The sequence below is a fragment of the Ictidomys tridecemlineatus genome, chromosome X (genome assembly GCF_052094955.1).
Source record: "Ictidomys tridecemlineatus isolate mIctTri1 chromosome X, mIctTri1.hap1, whole genome shotgun sequence".
Lineage (NCBI taxonomy): Eukaryota > Metazoa > Chordata > Mammalia > Rodentia > Sciuridae > Ictidomys > Ictidomys tridecemlineatus.
The window spans coordinates 9,952,281-9,962,903 of record NC_135493.1 but is presented as its reverse complement, the minus strand read 5'-3'; positions in this window follow the sequence as shown (position 1 = coordinate 9,962,903).

Genomic DNA, 10,623 nt, shown 5'->3' with positions numbered 1-10,623 from the left:
TACATCATATGGAAAAAATTGGTTCTTTGTTGGAATATTCATTTCAGGGGACACCAAATGGGTGGTAGAAGATTTTTCTTAATGATTATTTTTTTCTAGGAGCAATGGGCTCAAGTCAAGTTCCACACTGTCACGGGAAAATACATGTACGTAACAATGAAGAATGCATCCAAATCCAAGTTTTACGGAGGATTGTTTAAAGAGCTTTGAAAATAGAAAGGAGACCTCATTAATTAGGGGATGAAGCAGGTGTCACAAAAACTTCTTGTTATAGTAGGTTTTTATAAATTTTCTTTTTTTAGTTGTAGATGGACATATTGTCTTTATTTTATTTATTTATTGTGTGGTACTGACAGCCAAACCCATTGCCTCACCCATGCTAGGCAAACACTTTACCAATGAGCCACAACCCCAGTCCTATAGTAGGGTTTTTTGGAAAGATTGTTGTCAGCTGGAAGAGCACCTTCTTTCTTGCATTTTTTCCTATTACCCACTCAGAAACCTTCACCAACATATCCTCTAGCCATGGCACACACATGAGAACTGTTATCTTCTTACAGTTTTATTCACTCATCTGACAAAATTATTAAGCCCCTACTTCTTGCCAGGTGTTCATCTTGTTACTAGGATTATAAAGCAAATAAATCACATGAACATTCTTACTCTTTTGAACTTTATAATTTAGAGAAGAAATATGGATAATAATAAACATAATAAGTAAATTATACAGTGCACTAGAAGGGGGCATTCAGAGCAGGGTAAGGAGGGAAGTTAGAGTGCAAGGTCAGGTTGCAATTTGCAATCAGGCGGTAATGTTAGGATTCATTGAGAAGGTATCTTTTGGGCTAAACCCTAAGGAATCTAAGGAATAAATTATGAGGCTTTCTGGAGGGCAAGTGTTCCAGGCATGAGGAAATTGAAATGTATCTGAGGTGTACAAAGAATGGTAGAAAGTGATAGGGGATAAGGTCAGAACAGTAATGGGGGTTAGATTGTGCTGGGCCTTCTACGAATTTCAGCTCTTTTTTTTTTTTTTTAACAAAATGTGGAACCACAAGAGCATTTTGAAAAGTGAAGTAACATGACCTATCATGCATTATTTTGAAGGACCCTTTGCTTACCATGTTGAGAACAGATTGAAGAGCTACAAAGGAAAGAGAAAGGAGAGAAGTTTGTTAAGATGACTGCATTGTCTAGAAGAAAAATAATGATGCTTTAGACGTAGAGATAGCTATGGACTGGTGGAAAGTGGAAACTTCTGGGTATATATTGAAGGTAGAATTCACAGAATGCATGGATGGACTGGATTGAGAGAGAAGTGGAACAGAAGAGGAACAATAGAAACAAACAAAGACGCTTGAGAGCATTTGAGGTTTCAGTTAGGTCATGGTCAACTAACTATACCATTTCTCTTGGTTTTTTTTTGAGATACATTAAAATATTTTCTAGAAATCTCCTGTTTTTCCTGAGCTAATTCAGGTTGTTTTTGTCACTTACTCTTAAAAGAGGCTTTAAAAAAGCCTTCATGTCCAGAATTATTTCTCACTAATGCTTTATATACCGTACCTCCCACATATTCCAGATAATTTCCACTATCTGTCTTTGCTTTGGCTATATCCTGCACCCTTTATGCCATCTATACAAACCACACCAATTTTTTAGGGCTTAGATATATAATGATGTTCTCCACTACTGATTTCTAAGGTGAATTTAAACTCTCACAATTTCTTCTTTACCCTGTGGCAAATGTACTCCATTTATATTAGGCTTACCTATGTAGCTGCTTTGGTCAGTAAAATGATGCAAGCAGAGGCTTGGTATGTGCCTTTTTTACCCTTCTTTACTTTCTTTACTCTTTCTAAAACACAGACACACACACAAACACACATATAGACATTTATATGCATATACATACTCATCTCTTTATATGCTTATCTCTATATATGTTGTATGTGCATAAATTCACTGGGCTGCAAGATCTATGTTTGATAGAAACCATATCTATATCTGTGAATATGGGACTTGTTCATAATCTTGAGTATTTTTTGAGTGAATGAATTTCCATCCCATTCTTTATCTTCATTCAAGCCGTGTCTATATTATTGATCACCTTGTCTCTTAATACTTCAGGTCATCACTGGCTCTTATTTCTCCCTACTCTTCCCACCCATTCATTTGTCTTTCTGTTTGCTTCTCCTCTCATATTTCAAGCCCATATTTACCTGTCATCTATAGCTGTGTTTCTCAAGCTTTTATTCCATCCCAGTAGACTTCAGAGATATGATATTCCCATTAGTAACAATAACTATAGGAAAATTATTATTCAGTGATAGTCACTCCCTCCTTTTTAACTCTGATGATAAGCATATTTTCACTACTCCATTGATGTTAGACTTGCCTCTGTAGCTGCTTTGGTAAGTGATACGATGCAAGAGGCTTAGTATGTACTTTTTTGGTCAAGCTTGCCTTCTTGTGTTTCTGACATTGCTAGGAAAAGAGCTATTCCTGGGTAGCCAACTGGTCCCAGAAAAAATGAGAGACACATAAAAATAACAAAACTGAACTTGAAACTTGGAGACAAGTCAGCCTAGACCAGACAACCCACATGCATTCAATCAAAGCATTGCCTCTGTTATTGACTCACAGACCCATCACCATAAGCAACTGACTTGTGGTGTATGCTGCAGAGTTTGGAGGCAGTTTTTATCCTGCAAAAACTTGAAAAAATTTTCTAATTTTGTAATTACTTTAATAACATCCTAATTGTCTTTTTGCCTTCAAAATTCTCGTTCCAATATCCAGATCACCAGACTCACCTTCCTAAAATAAAAACATTTAGATCACATCTCTCCCTTCTCAAAATCTTTTAATGGCTCCTCATTGACTGAGGAAATAGTTGAATTTCTTAGCATGGCATCCAAAGGCTTTAACAACCTGTCTCTAAATTCTCTCTCAGACTTCATCAATTATCATATTCATTAATATAATTATTGGTTCAATTAATATCTGTTGACTATATACTAAGCACCAGGTACTAGGCTAGGCATAGTACACATAACAGGAACAATATGGATCCCAGTGCTCTAGAAGCTCACATTTTATTTGGGGAGATAGATAAGAAAACATGCAATTTTAATACAAGATAGAATGAGCTGAAAGAGGAGTTAGCACAGGTACTGTAGGGATGTACAGGAGAATCTTACTGGGAAATATGTCAAGTAAGTTGAGATCTAAGACAATAATAGAAGTGAACCTGGCCAAAAGAGGAACAAAGGTCTTTTCGGCAATGGAATGCAGCTTTCCTGTCCACAAGTTTGGGAATAAAGGAAGATGGCACTTTAATTAAATTAACTCATAGAATTATAATCATTTAGTTCAGTAGACCACATAGAATATTAAGGAAGAGAAGGAAACAATTCCATGAGTTAAGGCTGGAGAGAGCAGCAAAGGTTCAGCCATTCTGGGGATGTAGTCCTTGGTAAAGGGTTTACGTTTCACTGGAGCCACATAACATAGCAGACAAAAGTCTAGACTCCATAATCAGAAAACTTGGAATTTTTTTCTGGCTCTGTCATTTATTAATATGCAAGCTTGGGAAAATTTCTAAACCTCCTTTTATCTCTATTTTTTATCTGTAAATTGGGACAATTGTACTTCCTTCAACAAAAAGTTGCTTGGACAAAAATTCTTTGATAGTTGACCTTGGTAATAATATCTTACACTTGACCCCAAAAGCTCAGGCAACAAAGGGAAAAATAAAGAAGTAGGACTACATTAAATCAAAACATTTCACACAGCAAAGGAACAATCAAAGAAATAAGAAGGCACCTATCAATTAGGAAAAAATGTTTAGAAACCATTTATACGATGAAGGGTTAATATCCCCAACAACAAATGTTAATAACCTGATTTTAAATGGAAAGAGAACCCATATAGACATTTTTCCAAAAAAGACATAATACACATATGAAAAGGAACTCAATAGTTAACAATCATCAAGAAAATACAAATCAAAACCACAGTGAGCACCTCACAGCTGTTGGTATGGCTAACTACTGTTAAGGCAAGAGATAAAAAAGTGTTGGCAAGGGATGGAGAAACACTGTTAGTGAGAACGTAGACTGGTAAAGCCATTATGGAAAACAGTATGAAGAGTCCTCAAAAACTTAAAAATAGAACTACCACATGACACACTGATCCCTTTGCTAGATATATATACTCAAGGAAATAAAATCAGGCCCTATGTAGATATCCCTATGTTCACTAGATATTCATAATATCCAAGACATGGACACACCTAAGAGTGGATGGATGAATGGATAAAGAAATTATGGAATAATGTTAAATGACATAAGCCAGACACAGAATGACAAATAGTGCATCATGTCTTTTATATGTGGAATCTAAGAAAAGTTGAATACAGACAAATGGAGAGATCCCCAGTTACCAAGTAAAAGAGTACAGATTGTAGTTATATAAGATGAATAATTGTAGAGATCTGATATACAGCATGAGGACTATGGTCAACAACTTCAAATACTAAATAATTTCTAAGAGAATAGATTTTGCGCTGTCTTACCACAAAGGAAAAGAAAGGTAACTATTGAAGGTGATGGATAGATTAAGTAGCTTGATGGTAGCAACCATTTCAGTATGTATAAGTAAATCAAAACATCTTGTCATACAGCTTAAATATATACAATAAAAGAACAACAATCTGAGGTTCAGCAAACAGTAAAAATGGAGAAAAAAGAATTAATACATGGGAAGTGCTGAGAAAAGTGAGTGGCATGTAATAAGTACTCAACAAAGGAAAATGATTTTTAGCTATTTTTATCTTATCCTGAAGGCAGTGGGAAGTCGCTGAAGGGACTTGAGTGTGATTTGAAGTTTAAGATGACTGGATGATTTGTGTGGAAAATTAATGGGAGAGTGTGACAGCAGGGCAGGGAGAGCAGCCGGGTGGCTTCAGCAGAGGTCCAAGAGAGCCCAATATGGTGGCAATGGGATGGAAAGGAAAAATGTGAGAGAGAATCCTTAGACATTGTTGATGTGGGGTGAAGATTGGGGAGAGACTCACAATGATGAGCAGAATTCTAACTGGATCATCTAGGCAGCTGAGAGGTTGATCGTGAGGATGTCATAGACTAGAAGACTGTTCTGTGCAGGGAGAATAATGATGTCAGTCTGACATTACTGAGCTTGAGGTCCCTGTGAGTCATGCAGTTGGACAAATAGTGAGGATATCACTCAGAAGGCACATGCTTCAGCCACACAGAACCACCCCGACTCCTGAGAACACCAAGCACCCCCCCCAACTCTCTGCTTTTACACTAACAGATCTATTAATGGGAACTTCCTTCTCTGCATATCAAAATCCAAACAATCCTTCAAATGTTAGGTCCCAGTGCACCTCCACTCTGAAGCTTTTCTTGCTTCTCATAGCTGAGCACCTGTTCATGCAGCACATTGACTTTATATTACAGCATTGAGAATGTAATGTTCTAGTTATTCAATCATTTTCATACCTTCCATCTCCACTAGGTTATACACACTCTGGGGACTGGGACTTAGTCCAACCCTTCTGCCTCTTTCAGCACCCAGCTCAGAGAAATCACATCATAGGCATTCAATGAATACGGACCAACTCGACTTTAAAGAACACATACTTTATTGTGGATATGTTGCTATGGCAGAGTAGGGTGAGAGTGGAGTTTTCCTGGCAGAATTTGCTACAGTTCGAAGCTTACAGCAAACAGCTGAAGCTTCCAGACTCCTGTTTGTTCCTCATCCCTAAAGGGACAGGACCACTAAACATAAGGCCTCTCAAAAAGCACTGGAGTTGGGTGAGCTTTCCCTGTAGCCCACATATGTTGCCTTGTAGTGCTGATGTGGAGTGCTTACTTTCACCTCCTGTGCTTGGTAAGTTCCTACTGCTGGCTTTGCTGCTTCCATGTCTCCCCTGTGGAATCTCAGAGTCTTCCTTGCACTGATCTTTTGCTTCCACTTTGCCCAGTATTCTGCTCCTGATCTTTGTCTCTCATTTCTCAGAGAATTCCTTCTCTCTGTGCAGTTTTTGTTTGAAATTTTGTCTCCTGTTATGGCATGAAGTCTCACAGCTGTTCTCACATCTGTTTTGTATGTGATCCAAGTAAAGCAGGGACCAGAAAAGCCTGGTTAGAGTGCATTCAGTTCTCTCAGCAACACTGGACACGGAGAGTCACTGACTCCTTCTTGTAATGCTCTTTTCTCTCAGCTCCCAGGACCCCATAGCTTCCTGGTTTCCCCTTGACCTATCCACTTACCTTTTTTTTTCTTTTTTGGAGTTTTCTCTTCCAAATAATCACAGTAGCAGAGATTCCCACAATTTAATGTAATAATGAAAAGCTGGGAAACTTTAAAATGCACACTTGTAGGCTCTGCTCACAGAGATTCTGGGAGGGGGTAGTCACTCTGGATTTTAACAAGTACCCCCAAGTGATTCTGATGCAGAAGTTGCACAGCAGATATAACACTGAAAAACAAATTTCTAAAGCATCTGCGCTCATTGCGGGGCATTGTTTTCTCATTCTGTGGCCCCCTTTCATGTCAATGATGATTCTCAATTCCATCTCTTGCCTAATTGGCTCCTAGGAGCTCCTGTCCAACAAATTCAGTCACCTAACTGACAACTGAAGACCCTTTGCCATTTCAAATTTAACATGTCCAAAATGAAACACTTTTATCAACCCCCAATGCTCACCACTATCCTGAGGTTCCTCATCTCAGAGAATAGCATCTTCATTATTACAGATATGTGACTCCTCTGTCATCTTTGATCTTCATATCCAGTTTAATTACAAGTCCTGCAGCGTATACATTCAAAATAGAGCTCACAACCAAATACTTTCTTTATCTTAACTAAGTTGCCATCATCTTTTTTCAGTACTACTGCCAGTTTCTTTACTATTTTCCCTCCTTATACTCTGCTCCTTGCTCCATTTAGTCCAGCTGCCATATAATAGCCAGAGGTGCTTCCTAAACAAATCTAATCATGTTACCTCAATGCTTTTGAAAACCTTCATTCACTTCCCAAAGCACATGAAAGACTTGTACCAGGCTCTCTATGATTTAGCGTTGGAGTCAGCACCTATGGCTTATAGGCCAAATTCATCTTCCAGCCCGTTTTGCCAATAAAGTGTTATTAAAACACAGTCACACCTATTCATTTCCCCACAGTCTCTCCTTTTATAATACAAGGGCTGAATTGGCTAGTTGCAACAAAGACGATATGGTCTGCAAAATCTCCAATAGTTGCTATCTTCCCTTCACAGAAAATATATGTCAACCTCTGATCCCCTTCTTGCCTACTTCATCAGCACCACATAATAAGCTCATTCCTACATTGGTGTTTCTCCCTCAGTCTCATATGCCTTCCTCAACCTTAATATTCAGCATATAATTTGAACTCCTCTTTCAGGACCTTAATTCAACTGTCATTTCCAAGGGAGAACCTTACATGATTGACCCACCTTTCCTTTTCCCAGTCTAATATGAACAAGGTTGAAGGAATAAAAACCATTAAGGGGACCTAATATGAGGTTTCTTGAAAGTCAGTATAAGTTAGTATCACTCTCCATTGATATGAGCTAGACTCAGCTGCCTCCTAGTCCACTGTATGTCATGGACCTGAAATGCCGTCATCATTAATTCTACTAATGTAGTCTACTCCCTTACTCTTTAACATCCTCTTAAAATGCAAATATTTCAGAGAAAACTGACATATTTAACATGCATGTTGACTAGCTGCATGTTAATATGGTATATGAAAGTGAAATAGGAAGAAAAAACTAAACAAAAGTACAGTTTTAATGGGAGTGGGGGCAAGTGGTCACTGTCACAAGAGAGGATGTTTGAGTGTGGAACTATGGGGCTGCACAGGCATTAAGCAGGGTGAAGTAGTATCATCAGTGGGCATGTGAGAGGAAGAGAGAGGCAGGGCAGAGCCCTCAAAGCAAGCTAACAAATAAGAACACTTGAGTCTGATATTTTTTCTTTCATTTCCCTTTTAAGAAAACTTTCTGTCTCTGTGGAATGAAATTCAAATAAATATTTCTGAGAATATCCTTTTTCATAGTTCATTTTCAGGTGGATTCTTAAGTAGTTTGTTGGGCTGAAAACTGACATAAAATTCTCTAAAATAAATTTCAACCCTAAATAATTGAGGGTAAATAATAAAAAGACCTAATTCCAATTAGTGAAGATGATAATACAATAAAGTAACTTTGTGATTTGTTTGCCAGGCTCAAGAAATCACCCCCATGTTGAAACTGAGGATTGAAATAATAAATACAAGCATGCTTTATCCTTTCTAGTGTGAGGTTGTTACTAGAGTGCCATCTTCAGTGCAATGTACAAAGGTAGTTGTTTTTTCTCCTTTATAAAAAATTAAACATGAGTGAGTTTTCTTTTTTGGAAAGCTGACACTTAAAAATGTTATAAATCAGGGTGAATTTTACTATATTGCTCATCTAACATGAAGCCTAATATCTAACTAGTGTTTTGGAGCTATTGATTTGTAATATTAAAATGTAGTGGATATCACCTGTTAGTAAATAAATACAATAGATCAAGTATTCAAACATTGAGGGCAAAACACATATGATAGTTTGTATTGAATGATTTTAGTATTTACATCAGAGAATCCTTAGTATCTTAGCATTAAAAATGTACTCCAAGATCATCTCATCCAAGCTTGCATTCAAATACATTTTCTTGATTGATATCCATCTTCCTTGTTAGAATGACTCTCAATTTAGACCCTGCCATGATTAAAGAAGCCTACATTTTATATCGAGTTCATTCAAGTTATAGGCTGCTCTAAAACCTTATGGAAAATGTCCTTATTCTGCAATGGAAAGTCTCCCTGTAACCTTACGCACAGATCCTCTTTCTCCTCCCTGAAACTTCTAAACAGAGTACTACAATGAAAATAAAATTACTATGTGACAGTCAGATCCTACACTAGAGTGGCCATAATGTATTATGCGACCTTAGGTAAGTCACTTTCCCCTTTTCAGCCCCAGTTTCTCTTTGAAAAACAAGGGATTGGTACCACATGACTTGATTCCAAAATTGAATGAGTACATATACTCCATCTTCTGTGATGGTCCTTAAACACTGAAGATTACTATTCACCAATAGGTACTTATTTTACCTCTGTTCTGGTAATGATTAAGATGATATAAAGCCATTTAGTGCAGTCTCACTCAGTTATAGAAAGAGCTTTCTCCAATGCATTTATACATTAGTAACCAAATAAAATCATATATGCATTGGACATTAAATAATCACATTTTACACTGCAGAACCAATTAGGCAACCAAGAAGATGAAACAAAGTGTGGAAATGCTGCATATGAGTTGATCCTACTTCCCTGATGATGCATACATTGAAGCCTATAAAAAGCCAGCAAGTTTAAAAGGAGGTTGTTGACCATGGTGCAATTTTAATAAAATGCCTTCATTTTGGTTCTGTAAAGCTGTCTTTTCTTAAGAGCTCACTAGTTCTCTTTTTAATTCTGATGGTTTTTATTTAGTTTGCAATACACGATTCTGTGTAACTGCTTAGTTACATATAGAAAAAAATGCTTTGTGAAATTTCATGGTGAGAATTGATACAGCAGCATTTCAGCAGCTGTGCCAAATCTGAGCAAATGAATATTTTCTGAAGTAGAGAATGAAAGGAGAAAATAACAGCCATGTTTATGACAACACATGGTAAACCTGACCAACATGTCAGCAATAATATACATCTGTAGTTACTGCAGAGATTCAAGAGTATAAACTGGTTTCTCTGGATGCAGTTCATGAGGTAAGACATGAAACTCTAATGTTGGGAAAGGAAATCTGAAATACAAGAAATATCTTCCAAAAATTGGCTTTCTTTCCCTGATACCTCACTCTGTCTTCTTATAATTATTTCTATGTCAGCAGGACTTCCATTTAAATCCATTACCTGCTACATTAATTTTCTGTATTTCTAGAAGTTATAGAAGGAAATGGGTGGAGAGGAGTGTGATGATTATTTTTTTCTTTTAAATAACTTAAAGTTTCCAGGATAGAAGGTAGTTTCTACTTTGGAGAATGATGAATAAAATGACTACTAGCCTCTGTGGGCTAGAGGGGAACTGATGAGCAAAACCTAAGACGCAATGTGAAAAATATACACAACCAAAATGCTCTCTAGTGTGGTTATATTACAATGGTGAATACTGGCTGGGACTTAGAACTGTGGATTTTTCTACATATTGCCTCCAACAAAACCACAGTGAGAAATTCTCCCTAAGCTAGTCCATGCCATAGATAGTGCTGGCTGTTTGTAACAGCAGAAGAGAAGAATTTCCAACAGGGAAGACTTGGCAAGTATGACATATCCTGCTATGGAGCAAGGGGATCCATGGCAGATACACGGTTTCCTGGGGGTTCATATAGGAAATAGCTTCTGAAATAGGCACTTAATAATTTTTGCTGAACTACAATTTCTGAAAACAAACAAGAAGGCCTACCAGCCCTTTACCACAGGATTGGGAATCCAAATGTTTGTACTGATTTATTTTGCTCCCTATCAAAGTACTTTATGAGT